The sequence below is a fragment of the Python bivittatus genome, unplaced genomic scaffold, assembly GCF_059951505.1.
Source record: "Python bivittatus isolate LINGU-HERP-01145 unplaced genomic scaffold, Pbiv_v1 ctg000700_np1212, whole genome shotgun sequence".
Lineage (NCBI taxonomy): Eukaryota > Metazoa > Chordata > Lepidosauria > Squamata > Pythonidae > Python > Python bivittatus.
The window spans coordinates 102,146,845-102,164,637 of record NW_028277098.1 but is presented as its reverse complement, the minus strand read 5'-3'; positions in this window follow the sequence as shown (position 1 = coordinate 102,164,637).

Sequence of the window (17,793 nt, the reverse complement as noted above, 5' to 3'; positions counted from 1 at the left end):
GATGGGTGGTGGCACTCCCTCTGCCTTGTGCCAGGCGTTCCCCGGCTGGTGCAGCTTTAGCAGGCTGCAATGGAACACCGGGTGGATCTTCCCGAGGCTTTTCGGGAGCGTCAGCCTGACGGTCACCGGATTGATGATCTCTACAATGGGGAACGGCCTCACAAACCTCGGGCTGAGTTTTTTCGATGCCTGGTGCGTCTTTAGGTTTTTGGTTGACAGATACACCTGGTCCCCCACTTTCCACGGTTCCTCGGGGAGCCTCTTGCGGTCCGCGTGTTTCTTGTAGTCGGCTTTGGCTCTTTGCAATGCTGCGTGCGCCGCTCGCCGGGTCGCGTCGATTTGGGCGAACCAGGCGTCCAGGGAGTTGATCTGGGATTCCGGCTGAGGCAACTCCGGCATGGGGACGAAGTCTCTCCCGGTGGCTACTTTGAACGGAGAGAACCCGGTACTCTTGTGGACGGCGTTGTTGTATGCCACTTCCGCAAATGGTAGTAGCTCCGCCCAATCGTCCTGTTGGTGCCCCACGTAGCAGCGCAGGTACTGTTCGAGCCCCCCGTTCAGGCGTTCCGTGGCTCCGTCCGTCTGCGGATGCGCCGCGGAAGAAAGGGCTTGTTTCGTCCCCACCCGCTTCAGGAACTCCCTCCAGAACCGCGCGATGAAGTTGCCGCCCCGATCGCTGACGATCCGTCGAGGTGCGCCGTGTAGTCGGTAAACATGTTGCACGAACAGTCTCGCCAACCCCTCGGCCATGGGGACTCGCCGGCACGCTACAAAGTGCGCTTGTTTGGAGAATAAGTCCGTAACCACCCAAATGGCGGTCTTCCCCTTACTCTCCGGGAGCTCCACTATGAAGTCCATGGCGACCTCTTGCCATGGGCCGTCGGGTTCCGCTACCGACTGGAGTAGCCCTCTAGGTTTGCCTTTAGCCCCTTTCGCCGTCGCGCACACCGGGCAACCCCCCGAGTACGCCTCCACGTCCTTCCGGAGCGTGGGCCACCAAAACTGCCGCCGGATTAAGTGGAGCGTCTTCACGAAGCCGTAATGCCCCGCGCTCCGACTGTCGTGGGCTCTTTCCATGACCTCCCATCGGCAACCCTCGGGCACGTACAGCTTTCCTTCGTACCACCACAACCCCTCTTGGCTGGTTAGCGCCTCTCGGTTCTGCTTGAGCCAAGCGTCCCGCTCCGCCGCCTCCGCGAACCCTTGCCTTACTTCAGACGCCGCGTCCCGTCGCTCCCCCTTGGTCTGGCTTCGGGTCACCGCCTTTGCAGCCAGTCTGCTGGCCGGGATGATGGAGTCCACGATCTCCTCCTGTAGGCTGGCGTGCTGGGGCATGCGAGACAGTCCATCTGCTAGGAAGTTGCGCTTCCCGGGGATGTGTTTTAGGGTGAACCTGAACCTCCCAAAGAATTGGGACCACCGCGCCTGTTTGGGGGATAGCTTACGCGGGGTCTTCAGGGCCTCGAGGTTCTTATGGTCCGTCCACACCTCGAACGGTTCAGCTGCCCCCTCCAGTAGATGCCTCCACGTGGCCAGTGCCCACTTGACCGCGTACGCCTCTTTCTCCCACACCATCCACCTCCTCTCCGTCTCGGTGAATTTGCGGGAGGCGTAGGCGCATGGGTGGATGGGCCCCTCCGGGCTGGGCTGGAGCAGGACTGCCCCCGTTGCCACGTCTGACGCATCTACTTGGATTATAAACTGCCGGTCCGGGTCGGGATGGCGCAGGATCGGCTCCGCTGTGAACCGCCGTTTTAGCTCCTCAAACGCCCCCTGGCATTCTGCAGTCCACGCAAGTGCCATGCTGGGCTTGGGGGGTTTCCCAGTGCCCTTGGTTTTTAGCAGGTCGGTTAGGGGAAGGGCGATTTGGGCGAAGTTCGGGATAAACTGTCTGTAGAAGTTCGCAAACCCTAGGAAGCTTTGGAGTTGCCTCCGGGTTCGCGGCGCTTCCCAGCCCAGGACATCCCTTACTTTCGCCGGGTCCATCTCGATTCCCCGGCTGGATATTCGGTAGCCGAGGTAGTCTAGTTGCTCTCGATGGAACTCGCATTTCGATAGCTTTGCGTACAGCTGTGCCTTCAGCAATCTCTGGAGCACCGTGCGCACCAGGCTCACGTGCTCCGCCAGGGTTTCGGTGTAGATGAGGATGTCGTCCAGGTAGACCAGGACCCCTCGGTAGAGTAGGTCGTGCAGCACCTCATTTATTAGCTGCATGAATACCCCCGGGGCCCCTTTTAATCCGAACGGCATCACGGAAAACTGGTAGCTTCCGAGCGGCGTGTTGAACGCCGTCTTCCACTCATCTTTTGCGCGGATCCTGACTCTGAAGTAAGCTTCGCACAAGTCCAGTTTTGTGAACACCCTCCCCTTAGATAGATGCGACATCAAGTCCTTCATCAGGGGGAGGGGGTATTTGTATTCCATGCTGATTGCGTTCAGCCCCCGGTAGTCCACGCACATTCGGAGCGAGCCATCCTTCTTTTCCCGGAATAGCACCGGGGCCGCTAATGGTGACTTCGCGGGTTGGATGAATCCCCGCGCTAGGTTCTTGTCTATGAACTCCCGCAAGGCCCCCATCTCCCTCCTTGACAGGGAGTACATTTTCGGCTTAGGCAGGGTCGCTCCTGGCTCTAACTCGATGGCGCAATCACTGGGCCGGTGTGGTGGGAGCTGGTCGGACTCCTTCTCCCCGAACGCTGCCGCCAGGTCTCGATACTGCCTCGGGATTCTGCCGCCCGTCGTGGGTTCCCCGGGCCCGGCCTCTCGCTTTGCGGTCGTCTCGTCAGTCGCCGCCGCCTCCCCACGCCTCGGGATCGTGGCGGGTCTCCGGGGTCCCGGCGCTGCCGCTGCTGCCGTTGCCGCCTGGGTCTCAGGCTCCATCTGCTCTCGCCCCGTCTCCCGGTGTACCGGACCCTCCACTTGCCCGCCGGTGGTTGCGGCCACCTCCGTCTCCACGGCTCAGTCCCCTCTGCTCTCGCACCTCGCCGGTCTGTCGACCCCGAACCGCACTGCCTCCGCCGTCCAGTCGACTCGTGGGTTCCGCCGCCGCAGCCACGCCAAGCCGAGTACCACCGCGTAGTCGGCCACCGGGACCACCACAAATCTCAGTTCTTCCCGGTGGCTCCCGATCGTCATCTGGACCGGCTCGGTGTAATACTGAGCTGGCCCCCCCCCGCCAGCGTGCCATCTAGCTAGCTGAATGAGATGGGGTCCCGGAGGCGCCTCAGCTGTAGTCCGAGCCCCGAGACCACCGCTGGGTGCATCAAGCAGTGGGTGCAGCCTGAATCCAGTAGCGCCCGCAGCTGTGCCTCCCCTCCGGATCTTACCCCCCGGATGTGTATTCTCACCCGGAACGGTGGGCAGTCCTCATCTCCTATTGGGTCCGCGCGTCTCGACTCCCCTGCTCGCACTGGGACGCCGTTCAGTGCGAGCGCGCCTCGTTTCCCGCCGTCTCCGAGTCTTCTCCGGAGGACGCCGTCTCCGGGGTCGACCACCCCCCGCGTCCTTTCTCGGTCACCGCCGCCACTGCCCCCTTCCGCGGTCGGTCGCCGGTCCTTTTCCCGGTCGCACGCGGGGGCTTGACTTCGGGCCGTGGTGGGGCTCCTTCCCGCTCCGTCGGGCACTGCGCCGCTCGGTGGCCTCTGCCTCCGCACCGGAAGCACAGGTTTGGGGCTCTGGTCACCTCTCGCCCCCCGGTGGACTGCCGCCGACTGCTCCGCCTCTCCTCGGGGGTTCTCTCCCTCGGCTGGTCCCTCGTCTGGTCCCGTCGTCTCGCGCTCTGTTGGATCTGCCGCCATGCCGATTCCGCCGTTCCGGCCAGCCAGATCCAATCCTTCACTGTGGGCGGGTCGTCCCGTCCCAGTGCCCGCTCCAGGATCTCTGGGTTGAGCCCCCTCTTAAAATACTTCACCTTCAGGGACTCCGGCCAGTCCGTGAGCTTCTCTGCCAATCTCCGGAACTCCAGGGCATACTCCGATACCGATTTGCCCCGCTGTCTGAACTGCAGGATGTCGTCCTCCGCCCGCTTGGCGCTCAATGTGTCCTCGAATCTGTCCCGGAGCGCCTGCATGAAGTCCGGGAAACTCCGTAGCTCCGCCGCGTTGGCATCGTACAGTCCGATCACCCAGCTAGCTGCTTGGCCATCTAGCAGCTCGGCCACGTAGGATACTCTGTCCTCGTCTCTAGCGAATAGGTGACCACCCCTCTGCATGAACCCCCTGACGTGCGTCAGAAAGTGCGGCAGCTGTTCGGGGTCCCCTGAGAACTTCCCCGTGATACCTCGAAGTCTCAGGGCGTCTGCCGCCCGTTGGTCCTCCGACCGGGGCGCCGTGGGTGGTGCCGGCGGGGGTGCCGGACCGCCACCCCTGTTGCTCGCCCCATCGCTCACCGTCAGTGGTCCCACTCTCTGTAGCAGGGTCTGGAGCATCGCTTCCATGGCGTCTAGGCGCCGCTCGACTCTCTCCTCTAGTCGGGCGAACTTCTCACTCCACTCGCGGTTCCGGAACCCGGAACCTCGGGTCATCGTGACACCTGAACCGTCTGGCCCTTGGTTCACGCCCATCGACCACCGCTTGGATGGAGGGCGCCCGGCCCTGGTCGCTGCCCCGTCGCTCCCGGGTGGCTCTGACCGCTCCTCCTCGAGGTTGGGTTCCTCGCGCTCCAGCTGACCCCCGGATTCCTCGTCGCTGGTCATGCCTGTATTGAGAAAAGAAACACTCCTCGGTGGTACCGGGTAGCGCTAACGATGAGTCCTGGCTTTATGTGAGGCTTGCCCCGTTCGACAGAGAAACTCTCGTGACACGTGTGGTTCACAAAGAAGGTTTACTCATGCGTAACGTAGTAGTCACAAGCAAAGCCAGGACTGGCTTGGTACAATTGCATCACTTGTTATATTCCCCCCTTCCCGCGCTTTTTCCCGCCCCGCGATCACGTTGCAGCTGCGGATTATGGGCCCCCAATAATCCCCCTTGATTGTTCATGATGGCAGGATCGGTCAGAGTCCATTGTCCTTGATCTCCAGTCCCCCTCCGGCTGGGTTGGTTCCTCCCCGCTACGTGCAAGCCCGCGGGTACTGTGCTGCGTTGCGATCTTGTTTCGCTGCCTGCGGCCCCGTTCCTTGCTGGCTCGCGCCGTTATCAGTTTATAGTTAAAAACTTCCGCTGCGGTTTTCCCGTTTAGCTGGGCGCAGGTGGCCCGTTAATTAGCGGCGCTTTCGGTTCCTCTTTTCCCCGCTAGCTACCGCCGGTGGATTCCGCGTGGTCTGGCTGCGAGCTTCCCTGCAGCCCCGTGCTTCCCTGAAGCCTCGTGCTGACCGAACCTGACAAGCGTATGGTCGCAGTGTAGGAGACACATCACGAAGTCAGTCCTCAAATTAAACCCCCAAGGGGACCCTTGCCAATTGTGGCTCACGCAGCGGGACTTCTCTGGATGATTTTGGTGATTGACCAGGTCTCTAGCATTAAAGGGTGTTTTCTGGATGGGTTGCTTAGGGCCTTGCATGAAGCATAATCTTGAACCTGGCTTGATAGAGCAGAGTGTAACAGATGGGTGACCAAGGTTGTCTCATTTTGTGCCATCTGGAGCTTCTGCAAAAGATGCAAGAGAGCACACTGGAGTAATTAACTGTGAACTTGCCAAACATGGATAAAACTAACTTAGATTGTCCAGGAAAGGGTGTATGTTGGTGCATTTACTGCCACTGAGGTCACTGAGATGTTTGAGTCAAGACCAGTGTTGCTGGCTGGGGAATTCTGGGAGTTGAAATCCACACATCTTAAAATTGCCAACTTTGAAAAAGACTGGTCTAGGAGAACCTCTGAAGTACATCCCTGCTCTTTCTGTGGCCCTCTAGGAGATAAAAGTACCTGAGATCCATCCCGCACCCATGATGTCTCCATCATGTCAGGAAATAGTCTCAGTCCCTTGGTCCACATCCACCCCCTCGCAGCCTCCAGACGCTTGCATAGAAATGCAGAGCCTTGGCTGATTGAGAAGTTATGGAGAAATAGGTCAGTTCAGGATGTGCAAGACCCATGCTCCGAGTCTTCTTGGTCCGATGCTCACATGGAGCTGCTCAGCATATGGATTTCCCCATCCACCTTGTTGGAGCAACAGTTCTTCATCTGGTGGAGAAAGGGGGACTCAGTTGGTGCTGCTTCACTTGACTGTGGTTTGGAGACTGGAAAGGGAGCTTCGTACCAAGAGTATCGTCAGGAGTTCACAGCATATATTATATATCTGGATTATATCTGAGGTCTGGAAAATGCGTGCTTTGCTGTTGTTTCATTGCAGTGAGACTCAGAAGGTAGCAGTTGCAAGGTTGATTCGTGCTTCAGGGTGCTGTCCAAATTTCACTACAAATCTGAGCCCATTAAATAGACAGGTGACCTCTGTTTTGAGAAGGGATTTTTAAATAGGAATACAGTAAAATCTCGATTTGACAGTCCACTTGGTAGTGGGTAGCCAGTCTGTTAAAAGCAAACTCATATAATTTAGGTAGAATGTACACAGTTTATTTAAAATTTGCATAATTTGTACAAACTTTAGGTAAGTTGCATACATTTTCTGGACTGATTCACTAAAGAACAGAGTTTTCCATTGTTTGGGTAAAATCTGACATCAGATTTTGTCTGCTGCCCCAGACGTCTGCTGAACGGAGATCCATAAAAATCAAGGTTTTATTGTAGTAAATATGGTGATGATAAGGTAATGAACTGTTTTCACTTTAATCTTTTTGCTCGTGGGTGGCAATAGGCTGTAGTGGTTAAATGTTGGGCTGGGGCCAAGGAGACCCAGCTTCTGGTTCATCTTCAGACATGCAAGTGCCCTGGGAAACTTTGGGATACTCCTCCTCTCTCAGCCTCCCTCCCAGGGTTAATCCTTAGCTGATCTCAGTCTGTTTAGTACAGTGTTTTTCAAACTTGGGAACTTTAAGATGTGTGGACTTCGACTCCCAGAATTCCCCAGCCAGCCATGCTGGCTGGGGAATTCTGGGAGTCGAAGTCCACACATCTTAAAGTTCCCAAGTTTGAAAAACACTGGTTTAGTACTTAGATAGGACACTGGCAGGAAATTCCAGGGCTGTAGGCTAAACTGTTTGCATTGTTGCCAACAAAATAACCCAGACAAGGGAGGTTCAAGTGGCTCAACCTGGTACTTCATCTCTGTGTTCACAAATAAAAACCATCTACTTAAAACGAGAAAGAGAACTTGCAAAGGACATCATTTGCATTATTTGCGAACAGTGTGGGTGATCCTGCTTACCAACCTTGCCTTCTCTTGCAGAGCGCCATGGCTGCCAGGGCAAGGGCGTGCCATGGCAAAGTGCCAGCAGGAAACATGGTTAGCATTAGCCTTGTCTGAGGATGCTGGTGGCCTGCACGTACAGCTTTATCTTCTGTATGACCAGGCTTAGCAAATGAACTCAAAGCTATCACTGGTCTCTCGGGGACCCTCCTGATCTCTGCAGGCCGGCAGTCTCCAACAGCGTGCTCTCCAGGTGAAGACGCAACCAACCTGCCTCCTTTAAAAAAGGAATGAATGGGCTCTTCTCTCTTTTGGCTGGGGGTTCGTGTGGTCATGTACCAAATTTGGTATTTCCCTGGAAAGTGTCAACTTGGAGGCTTTGTTTCAGCTCTCGTTTTATTTACGGAGAACTTCCTTTCCCCCCTGTATGCCTGAAGATCTTTGTGGAAGGAACAACAACAACAATTATATATTCTTCCTTTGGTTGTACATGGAATTAAGTTCCAAGTACACTGAAAATGCAGCTGGGGGTGTGATCAACCTATTTACGAAAGCTCCAAATGCCTTTTTAAAGAAGAAGCGCTGGAGGGGACAAATGCAATGAAAGCATTTCTGGGCAGTTGTTTGAGACAGAGCCTGTCACCTTCCTTCTGCACTGAGGCATCTCCTCTTCTGGGTAGTTTTTCTGTGCTGTCTTGTGGGAACTGCTGCAGATGTTGGTTTCCTAAGAGATCAAGACTTGCAGCTATTTTTAGAGCCTCGAGACCTTTCTCAGGTGAGCAAACATGCAGGGTGAGAGCTGTGAAGGGTTTGCATCAGTGGCTGGGTCTTCCCCCACATTCCTTCTCCACTGTTTTCACTAGCTGAGTCTGTCCTTAGCGTGGAACAGTAGCAGAAGGACTCAGCAAGGGCCTTATTTCCGGCCGAGAGCTCAGGCAGCTCTTGAAAAATCTTCCCCTTGAAAATGGGAGGTCAGAGGGAAGATCTGGCTACCGAAAGCTTGGTTGCTTCCAGCGAGCTGCTTGCTTTGTAATATTTATCATTAATTTAAAACTTGGGCTCAGGGAGGGCCGTCTGGAGAATGTTATTCTGAGATCCATGATAATAAGCAGAGACGTGCTGGCAGTCAGGGTCTCTGTGATGGGTGTGCTGTGTTCCTTCAAACCAGCCCAACGATTCCCCTCGCTGTAAACACCTGATCTGCAGGAGCAGCAGGTGAGGTGGGAACGGTGTACCCAGTTTCATTGTAGATAAAGCTTGGAAGGGACTGCAGAGGGCATCTAGTCCAACCCTCTGCCCAGGAATGTGTACTAGGTGTGCCTCAATTGTTGTTCAATCGTTAGGTCGTGTCCGACTCTTCGTGACCCCATGAACCATATCGCGCCAGGCCTTCCTGTCCTTCACTGCCTCCCTGAGTTTGCTCAGTTTCAGGCTCATTGCTTCAGTGATGCTATCTAACCATCTCATCCTCTGCCGTCCTCTTCTCCTTTGGCCTTCAGTCTTTCCCAGCATCAGGGTCTTTTCCAAAGACTCCTCTCTTCGCATTAGGTGGCCAAAGTATCTGAGCTTGAGCTTCATTATCAGTCCTTCCAATGAGCAGTCAGGGTTGATTTCCTTTAAGATTGACTGGTTTGACCTCCTAGCAGTCCAAGGGACTCTTAAGAGTCTTCTCCAGCACCACAGTTCAAAGGCATCAATTCTTCGGCGCTCAGCCTTCTTTATGGTCCAGCTCTCACAGCCATACATTACTACTGGAAAAACCATAGCTTTGACTATGCGGATCTTTGTCGGCAGGGTGACGTCTCTGCTTTTTAATATGCTATCTAGGTTTGCCATAGCTTTCCTCCCAAGGAGCAAGCGTCTTTTAATTTCATGGCTGCAGTCTCTGTCTGCGGTGATCTTGGAGCCCAAATAAATGAAGTCTGTTACTGCTTCCATTTCTACCCCTTCTATTTGCCAGGAATTGATGGGTCCAGATGCCATGATCTTAGTTTTTTTAATGTTGAGTTTCAAGCCAGCTTTCGCACTCTCCTCTTTCACCCTCATCAAGAGGCTCTTTAGTTCTTCTTCACTTTCTGCCATTAGGGTGGTATCGTCTGCATATCTGAGGTTATTGATGTTTCTCCCTGCAATCTTAATTCCGGCTTGTGATTCTTCCAGCCTGGCATTTCTCATGATGTACTCTGCATATAGGTTAAATAAGCAGGGTGACAGTATACAGCCTTGTCGTATTCCTTTCCCTATTTTGAACCAATCGGTTGTTCCGTGACCGGTTCTAACTGTTGCTTCTTGGCCCGCATACAGATTTCTCAGGAGACAGGTAAGGTGGTCTGGTACCCCCATCTCTTTAAGGATTTGCCACAGTTTGTTGTGATCCACACAATCAAAGGCTTTAGCATAGTCAAGCAGAAGTAGATGTTTTTCTGGAACTCTCGTGCTTTCTCCATGATCCAGCGAATGTTGGCAATTTGATCTCTAGTTCCTCTGCCTCTCCGAAACCCAGCTTGTACATCCGGTAGTTCTCGGTTCACGTACTGCTGAAGCCTAGCTTGTAGGATTTTGAGCATAACCTTGCTAGCATGTGAAATGAGTGCAATTGTGCGATAGTTTGAGCATTCTTTGGCATTGCCCTTCTTTGGAATTGGAACATAAACTGACCTTTTCCAATCCCGTGGCCACTGTTGCGTTTTCCAAACTTGCTGGCATATTGAGTGCAGCACTTTAACACCATCATCTTTTAGTATTTTCAATAACTCAGCTGGAATACTGTCATCTCCACTAGCTTTGTTGTTAGCAATGCTTCCTAAGGCCCACTTGACTTCACTCTCTAGGATGTCTGGCTCAAGGTCAGTGATCACACCAGCCTGGACATCAGGAACATTAAGATCTTTCTTGTATAGTTCTGTGTAGTCTTGCCACCTCTTCTTAATCTCTTCTGCTTCTGTTAGGTCCCTGGCTTTTTTGTCCTTTATCATGCCCATCTTTGCACTAAACGTTCCTCTGATATCTCCCATTTTCTTGAAGAGATCTCTAGTCTTCCCCATTCTACTGTTTTCCTCGATTTCTTTGCATTGTTCATTTAAGAAGGCCTTCTTATCTCTCCTTGCTGTTCTCTGGAAATCTGCATTCAGTTGTTTATATCTTTCCCTTTCACCCTTGCTTTTCACATTCCTTCTTTCCACAGCTATTTGTAAAGCCTCATCACAGAGCCATTTTCCTTTCTTGCATTTCTTTTTCTTTGGGATGGTTTTAGTTGCTGCCTCCTGTACAATGTTACAGACCTCCGTCCATAGTTCTTCAGACACTCTGTCTACCAAATCTAATCCTCTAAATCTGTTTGTCACCTTCACTGTGTACTCACAAGGAATATGATCTAAGTCATACCTGAGTGGTCTAGTGGTTTTCCCTACATTCAATTTAAGCCTAAATTTTGCAGTAAGAAGCTCATGATCTGAGCCACAGTCAGCTCTTGGTCTTGTTTTTGCTGTCTGTATAGAGCTTCTCCATCTTTGGCTGCAAAGTATATAATCAATCTGGTTTCGGTATTGACCATCTGGTGATGTCCATGTGTAGAGTCGTCTCTTGTGTTGTTGGAAAAGAGTGTTTGCTATGACCAGCTTGTTCTCTTGACAGAACTCTATTAGCCTTTGCCCTGCTTCATTTTGTACTCCAAGGCCAAACTTGCCTGTTATTCCGATTACTCCTTGACTTCCTACTTTAGCATTCCAATCCCCTATGATGAAAAGGACATCTTTTTTTGGTGCTAGTTCTAGAAGGTGTTGTAGGTCTTCATAGAAGCGGTCAACTTCAGCTTCTTCGGCATCAGTGGTTGGGGCATAGACTTGGATGACTGTGATATTCAATGGTTTGCCTTGGATACGCACTGAGCTCATTCTGTCGTTTTTGAGGTTGTACCCCATTACTGCTTTTCCCACTCTCTTATTGACTATGAGTGCTACTCCATTTCTTCTAAGAGTTTCTTGCCCACAGTAGTAGATATAATGGTCACCTGAATTAAATTCACCCATTCCCGTCCATTTCAATTCGCTGATTCCCAAGATGTCGATGTTCAATCTTGTCATCTCATGTTTGACCACATCCACCTTGCCTTGGTTCATAGATCTTACATTCCAGGTACCTATACAATATTGTTCTTTGCAGCATCGGACCTTCTTTTCGCTTCCAGATACATCCACAGCTGAACGTCCTTTCGGCTTTGGCCCAGCTGCTTCACTCTTTCTGGAGCTACTTGGAAATGCCCTCTGCTCTTCCGCAGTAGCATATTGGACACCTTCCGACCTGAGGGGCTCATCTTCCGGCGTCCTATCTTTTAGCCTTTTGACATTGTCCATGGGGTTTTCTTGGCAAGGATACCGGAGTGGGTTGCCATTTCCTTCTCCAGTGGACCACATTTTGTCAGAACTCTCTGTCATGACCTGTCCGTCTTGGGTGGCCCTGCACGGTATAGCTCATGGCTTCACTGAGTTACGCAAGCCCCTTCACCACGACAAGGCAGTGATCCATGAAGGGGATGCCTCAATGGATACCCCAAAGTGGGGATAATTTATTAAATAATTATTAAATTTATATGGTGCCTGACACCCAGCAGCTCTGGGCGGATGGGGGGTCAGTCAGCTGCTTCAACATAATTTATAAAAAAAGGAATGGTCAGGAAACTAAGGTTCTGCTCTTTGTAGCTAAGCTTTTCCCAAGACATCCAAGCCTTCTGCTATGAAGTGGTAGGTTTGGCAAATTCTCCACTGCCAGTTTCAGACATTGCTTTACAGTGGAGGGCTGCAATGCAGGTGAAGGACTTTCGATCCCTCTGCTGAAGTTCCAAAAAGGGAATGGACCAAGCTAGAGAAATATGCAGGACCCTAACAAGACTAAAACGTAAGTGCACTTTATTGTTAATACAAGAGTGTTTCATATGTTGGATGGCCAACCTCTCAGATCTCCAAAAGATAAGCAGGGTCAGATCTGTCTAGCACTTGGATGGGAGACTAACCAGGAAATCCCGGGGTGGTGGTGAGACTGGGAAGGTGGAAAACATCTCCAGGGAAGGCAGGGGCAAAGTGGTTCCAAGGAAGCAATCTGGACATGTTTATGAAGACTCCTGGAGTTGACTGTAAGGACAACCCTCTGCCCCATTGGGAGCTATATTGTAGTCTTGGGGTTTTAGCTGGTGTCCTTGAGTTCCAGCCTTGCAGCTATGAGAGAAATACAGCAGGTATGTGCGTACCTAAATCTAATTACACTGACTGTGATGTCCACACGGCTCTGCTGAGCACACAATCCAGCCAGCCAATCTCTAACACAGGCCCGCCACAGGATTTCTTTAAACTGGAGGGGAAGGAATCTGAGGAACGAGCTACATTTAAACCTGGCCCTATCGCCCCTGAAGGTGGCAACACCGTATTTATAGAGAAATGGCTACCTTTATTTCTTGCCTTTAGAGCCCCTACCTTTCCCCCTTTTCAAGCTATTAGCAACAGTTAATGTTTGTTTTAAGGTGCCACAAGCCTATTTTTGCTGTTGGCAAGGGGAACGCTTGCCTGTTATATGATCGGCCGGGATATGGAAAAGTGGCGATAGGTTTGGATAAAAGAAACCTTGCATGTTTTTACATCTTCATGAAAAAGAGGGGGCTTAAATCCGAGGAGGCCAATCCTTGAAGTAGCGGAATTTGACATGGTTGAGAATGCGTCTCTGCACAGGCTACCGCACAAAACAGGATTTGCTGTCATTGTTCGGTTAAGGCGCTTTCAGATGGCCTCTTCGGTGCCAAGAAACTGTCCCTTGTGGGTTCTGAATGCTTCAGTTGGCGCCACCCCCCACCCGGGGACAGCCCCCCAGCAGCCACAGTGAAGTGGCTCAGTTCATCCGTCGCTGGAGCGGTCCCAACGCCACGTTCCTCAGCTAGGAGTTTACCTCTGCAGGTGTGCAGAGCGCCTCGGGGGGTGGGGCGGGGGCTGGCTGCCAAAAATCAACGGCGCCTGCTTGCACCTTTGCAGATGACACGGTGGCGGCAGGCCTCCATCCCCCACGTGGTTCCCAGAGGGATCCAGGCGTGCTTTCCTGCACTTCCTTCACCTTCCGGCTGGGCTCCGTCTCCCTCGCGCATTTATAGGCCTTTTGAATAAATAAAAGGCTAACGGCATCCATTCCAAATATCTTCATTTTCTCACCGTGACCCCAGAAGGCATTGTTAAAGAATTGAGGGGGCAGCTGCACCCCAGGCTTTGGAAATGCTGCCTGGGAAAAGATGATTTTTTGCTACCCACTCTTGGTGTCTGGTGGAAGCCCAGATGAGGTCATTGTGCAAACAGCACAAGGTAATGTAATTTGTCTCAGGTGCAACATGCTGCAAACGATATATACTGTGTAATTGGTGTCATTAGTGCAATGAGGTCATAATCTCTGTGAGGTTGTCATGGCTTCAGCTAGGTTGGTTAATATAGAGAGGAACGTATGGGAGAAACCCAGAAAATGGGTGGAAAAAGCCATCGTAGACAGATGTCCCATGCCAAGTGTTGAGAAATGGCAGAGAGGGTAGGAGCCTGAGGATTCAACCATACAAACAGGGTCTTAGCTGGGCTCACACGAAGAATCACTGCAATGCAGTGGTGAAGGAGCTGGACTAGGAGCAGGGAGATATCTACAGGCTCGGGTCCCCCCTCAGTCCCAGAAGCTCTCTGGTCCAGGTTAGTCTCGACTCTTAGCGACCACACAGATAGATTTTCTCCAGGGTGATCTGTCCCCAACTGGGTCCTTCAGGTCTCCCGATGTGCCCCCATCGTCCCTGTAACTGAATCCATCCCCCTCGCTGCTGGTTGTCCTCTTCTTCTCTTTCCTTCCACCTTTCCCAGCATTAGAGTCTTCTCCAGAGAGTTGGGTCTTCGCATGACATGTCCAAAGTAGGATAATTTGAGCCTGGTCAGTTGTGCCTTGAGTAAGAGCTCTGGTTGATTTGCTCGATGATCCATCGGTTTGTTTCCTTGGCTGTCCACTGTATTCTCAGGAGTCTTCCCCAAAGCCAGAGTTCAAAAGCGTCAATATTCTTTGTATCCTGCTTCTTCTGAGTCCAACTCTCACTTCCATAGAGCATCACAGAGAATATCACTGCCTGCACTGTTCTGATCTTTGTAAGTATGGATATGTCACAGCACCTGAATCCTTTCCATAGCTGCTCTGCTGAGTCCGCAGTATATTTCTTGACTGTTGATGGTTGATCCTAAAAGGCAGAAGCTCTCCACCACTTTGATATGTTCACTGTCAGTTCTAGGGCTGGTTGCTGTACCTGCTGTTATTAGTTTGGTCTTCTTTATATTTAATATTGGTCCCATTTTTTTCACTGGGCTCCTTGACTTTCATTAATAGAGCTTGCATTTTCAGCTCTGAGTAGTGCCACCAGCTGAGTGCAGATAACTGATGTTTCTTCTTCCAGTCTAAGAACCACGCTCACCATCTTCCAATCCAGCTCCCCTTAGTATATATTCAGCATATAGGTTGAATAAATGCGGGCTGTCTAGAAAGCTTTGTCTCACTTCCTTGCCAAGCCGTTTCACTGTCCAGACTATGGCTTCCTATCCTGTGTACAGAATACAGTCAAACAAATAAAAGATGTCTGTAATTAAGGAACCAGATGACAAGGCCGTGCCCCTTTGGGAAGTTCTGCACACACTGGGTTCCACGTGCTAATCTAGGAAAGGCAAAAGAGCTGCAGAAAGGGGTCTGTAGTTCAGGACTATAGAAACACTGAGAGCTGAAGTGTCGGGGAGCTGTGATTAAGGAGACAACTCTTCTTGATCTTGAAAGATTGCTTGTGGAGACTCTGAAGACAAGCAGCGTGTTGGAGGTGGCAGATGCAGTTTGCAGAGGGAAGATGGGTGGGCAGAGGGATGAATTGGAGCCAGAGTGCTGAGATGACTAACCCTCTCCTCACACGCAGATGGAGGCTGAGTCTGCCAGATTCTCTGTTCCTGTCGGGAAAGCAAAGGAAGGCTTCTGCTTAAGGTGGTGCAAGGAGAAAAATAGGAATGGTCAGACCTCCCTTCGTGAATAGGAAAAAGCAGTTGCAAGGTTTTTATAGCAGAAAATGCTGCGACAGAAGGAGGACGGGGCTGGTCAGCACACAAAGTCACTGGCCCAGATGAGGCTTTTTCTTTCATGTGTTAGAAAAACAAGACAATCCATGTTTTAAACGAATTAAGTAATTTGTTAGATTTATATCACTTTCATTCAGGAGCTCAAAATGGCATTTGTGCCCAATTCTGCTGCCACTGTACACATTTTGTAAATTTAATGTGGATCGCTTATTGGTCTATCAAAGCCACATCAAGCGGTAACAATTTTTGCCTTGAAGCTGCACTATCCTGACTGTCGATGCAGTAATCTCAATGGACTGGTTGGAGGCAAAACCTCCAGCTCTTTTCCCCACATTTTATGGTTTGGGGGTGCAGGTTTACTCAAAATAGTGGTCTTAAGCCTCTCAGAGGCTAACATAAGCATGGCATTGAGGAAGTTGCCACTGGCAGCCCAGGCTGGGAGGCGTTCCTGATGGTTGTGGACAAGGAACGACACTTGAATGTTCTAACAGGCAAAACAATATTCTGTACATAAAACGCCCCTTCATCTTTCAGTCTTCACCATCTCCACTAGTTTTATGCTCAGGCCCCAGAATGGCTTACGGTAAGACAACAGAGGAGATTATGAAGGTTTTCCTAAAGATTTTGCACTCACGCAAACTGTGTTTTTCTGAACCCACTGACGCTTCCTAGCCCACACATCCGTATGTATTTTGCTTACAGATGGGTCCTCCACTGGAGAACCGGTTTTCTTTGTGGGGTTTGAAAATAATTCCAATTTTTATTCCCACTTATTGAAGGATCCAACAGAGGAATTCACTGAACCCTATAGTTCTGAATTCATTTAGCCCTTTTAGGAGCTCAGGGAGAGCCCCCAAACCTGCTTTATGCTCCACACACTGTTAACAGATATTGAAGTGTTCTTATTTCTTAATAATCTTTGCTCCGTCACACCTCCAATTTCAGCACTCCAAAGGACAGGTCTATCCTGTCTGTGTTTGGAATGGTGCTGAAGCAGCCTCTCCTTTGTGCAAGATGGCAAAAAATGAATTCTACTGGGCTCAAGGCTTGGTAGAGATCACTTGCTCCATCAACACGTTTTCCTTAGAAGAGCAGCAGTGGGAAGAAACTAGTGGTTATGCAATGTTGTTCCTTGGAGAGAGAGCAGAAATACTAATCTGTAGGAATAATAATTGCAACTTCTTTCAGCACGCTTGCTTCCAGTTCTCTGAACATGGTCCTGAGGCCTCTTCCATGCAGCTGTCTTTGTCTCTTTCACTGGAATGATTATTTTTGCACAATTGTGCAAAGCCTCCTGATGTTCCCGTTTTCTTTCCTTGGGCTAGCCAGCCCTGCTTCCAAACAGCCGACGAGCACAGAAAATGCAGGAAGCTGGCATACTACCATCCTGCCGCATTAACTTTTCACAAGACCACAAAAATGAGAAAAAGCAAGCTAGCCACTGTCAAAGGAATGGGACGGATGGGAGGAGCCGAGCTCCATGGTCCCTTGGCCTTTGGAGAAAGGTCCAGGAAGCTGGAGGTAGAAGGTAGCAGGTATTCTTGGCAGCAGAAAGCAGCCGTGTCCTGCAGCTCAAGTTGAAATGCTATAGATTGGTTGCCATGGCATTTCATCTGGAGCAGAAGCTGAGAACAATCAGGTGGCTCAGCCTTTCAAAGGGGTCAGAAGCTCCACGTTCTTGTGGGGACTCTCAAAGGCGGCATCGGAGGTCCCAGCACCACTTGTCCATGGAAGAGGCGCTGCTTCTCTCACCTTCCTTGAAAAAGATCCAGACCCTCACGCGGCCATGCTGTTCCAATCTGAATTACGTGCCTCTTTGAAGAACGACTCGTATCCTTTCTGCCAGCCAAGGCCAGAATCCTACAGCAAGAAAGTGGGCTGCGTACAGTGTGTACCTCTGTATTAGTGCGTCCTGCTTTATTCCCAGCTTTCTGGGTTATTGCTCCTCCCCGTTGAAAAGATCTTTTGATGCCCAGAGATCAAAAGCTGCGGTGGTTCCCTCTGTACTAAGAACCTTACAATGGGTATAATTGTTATTCAGGTACTCCTGTAACTTATACATTGCTCTGCGTGGGCTTGAAGTGGTGAGAGGATCGTGCTGTGCTTTAAACTTTACAGCTTAAAGACATATTGGCTTCTATTGCTTCACGCCGGTAGCTCTGGAATTGTTTTACTCCTGCTGACAAGGAAAAAGGTCTTTTGGAAAATATAAAGGTTTCAATTTTTCCCTGTGTGGTGTCTTCCATTCTACCACAAGGAGGATGTGCCATATCCATAAATCTCCCTTTAGAGCACTGTTTCTCAACCTCAGCAGCTTGAAGATATGTGGACTTCAACTCCCAGAATTCCCCAGCCAGCCATGAGGAATGCTGGGGGAAGCTGCTGAGGCTGAGAAACACTGCTTTAGAGGGATCTGCATTGGTGAAAATGCACCCAAAGA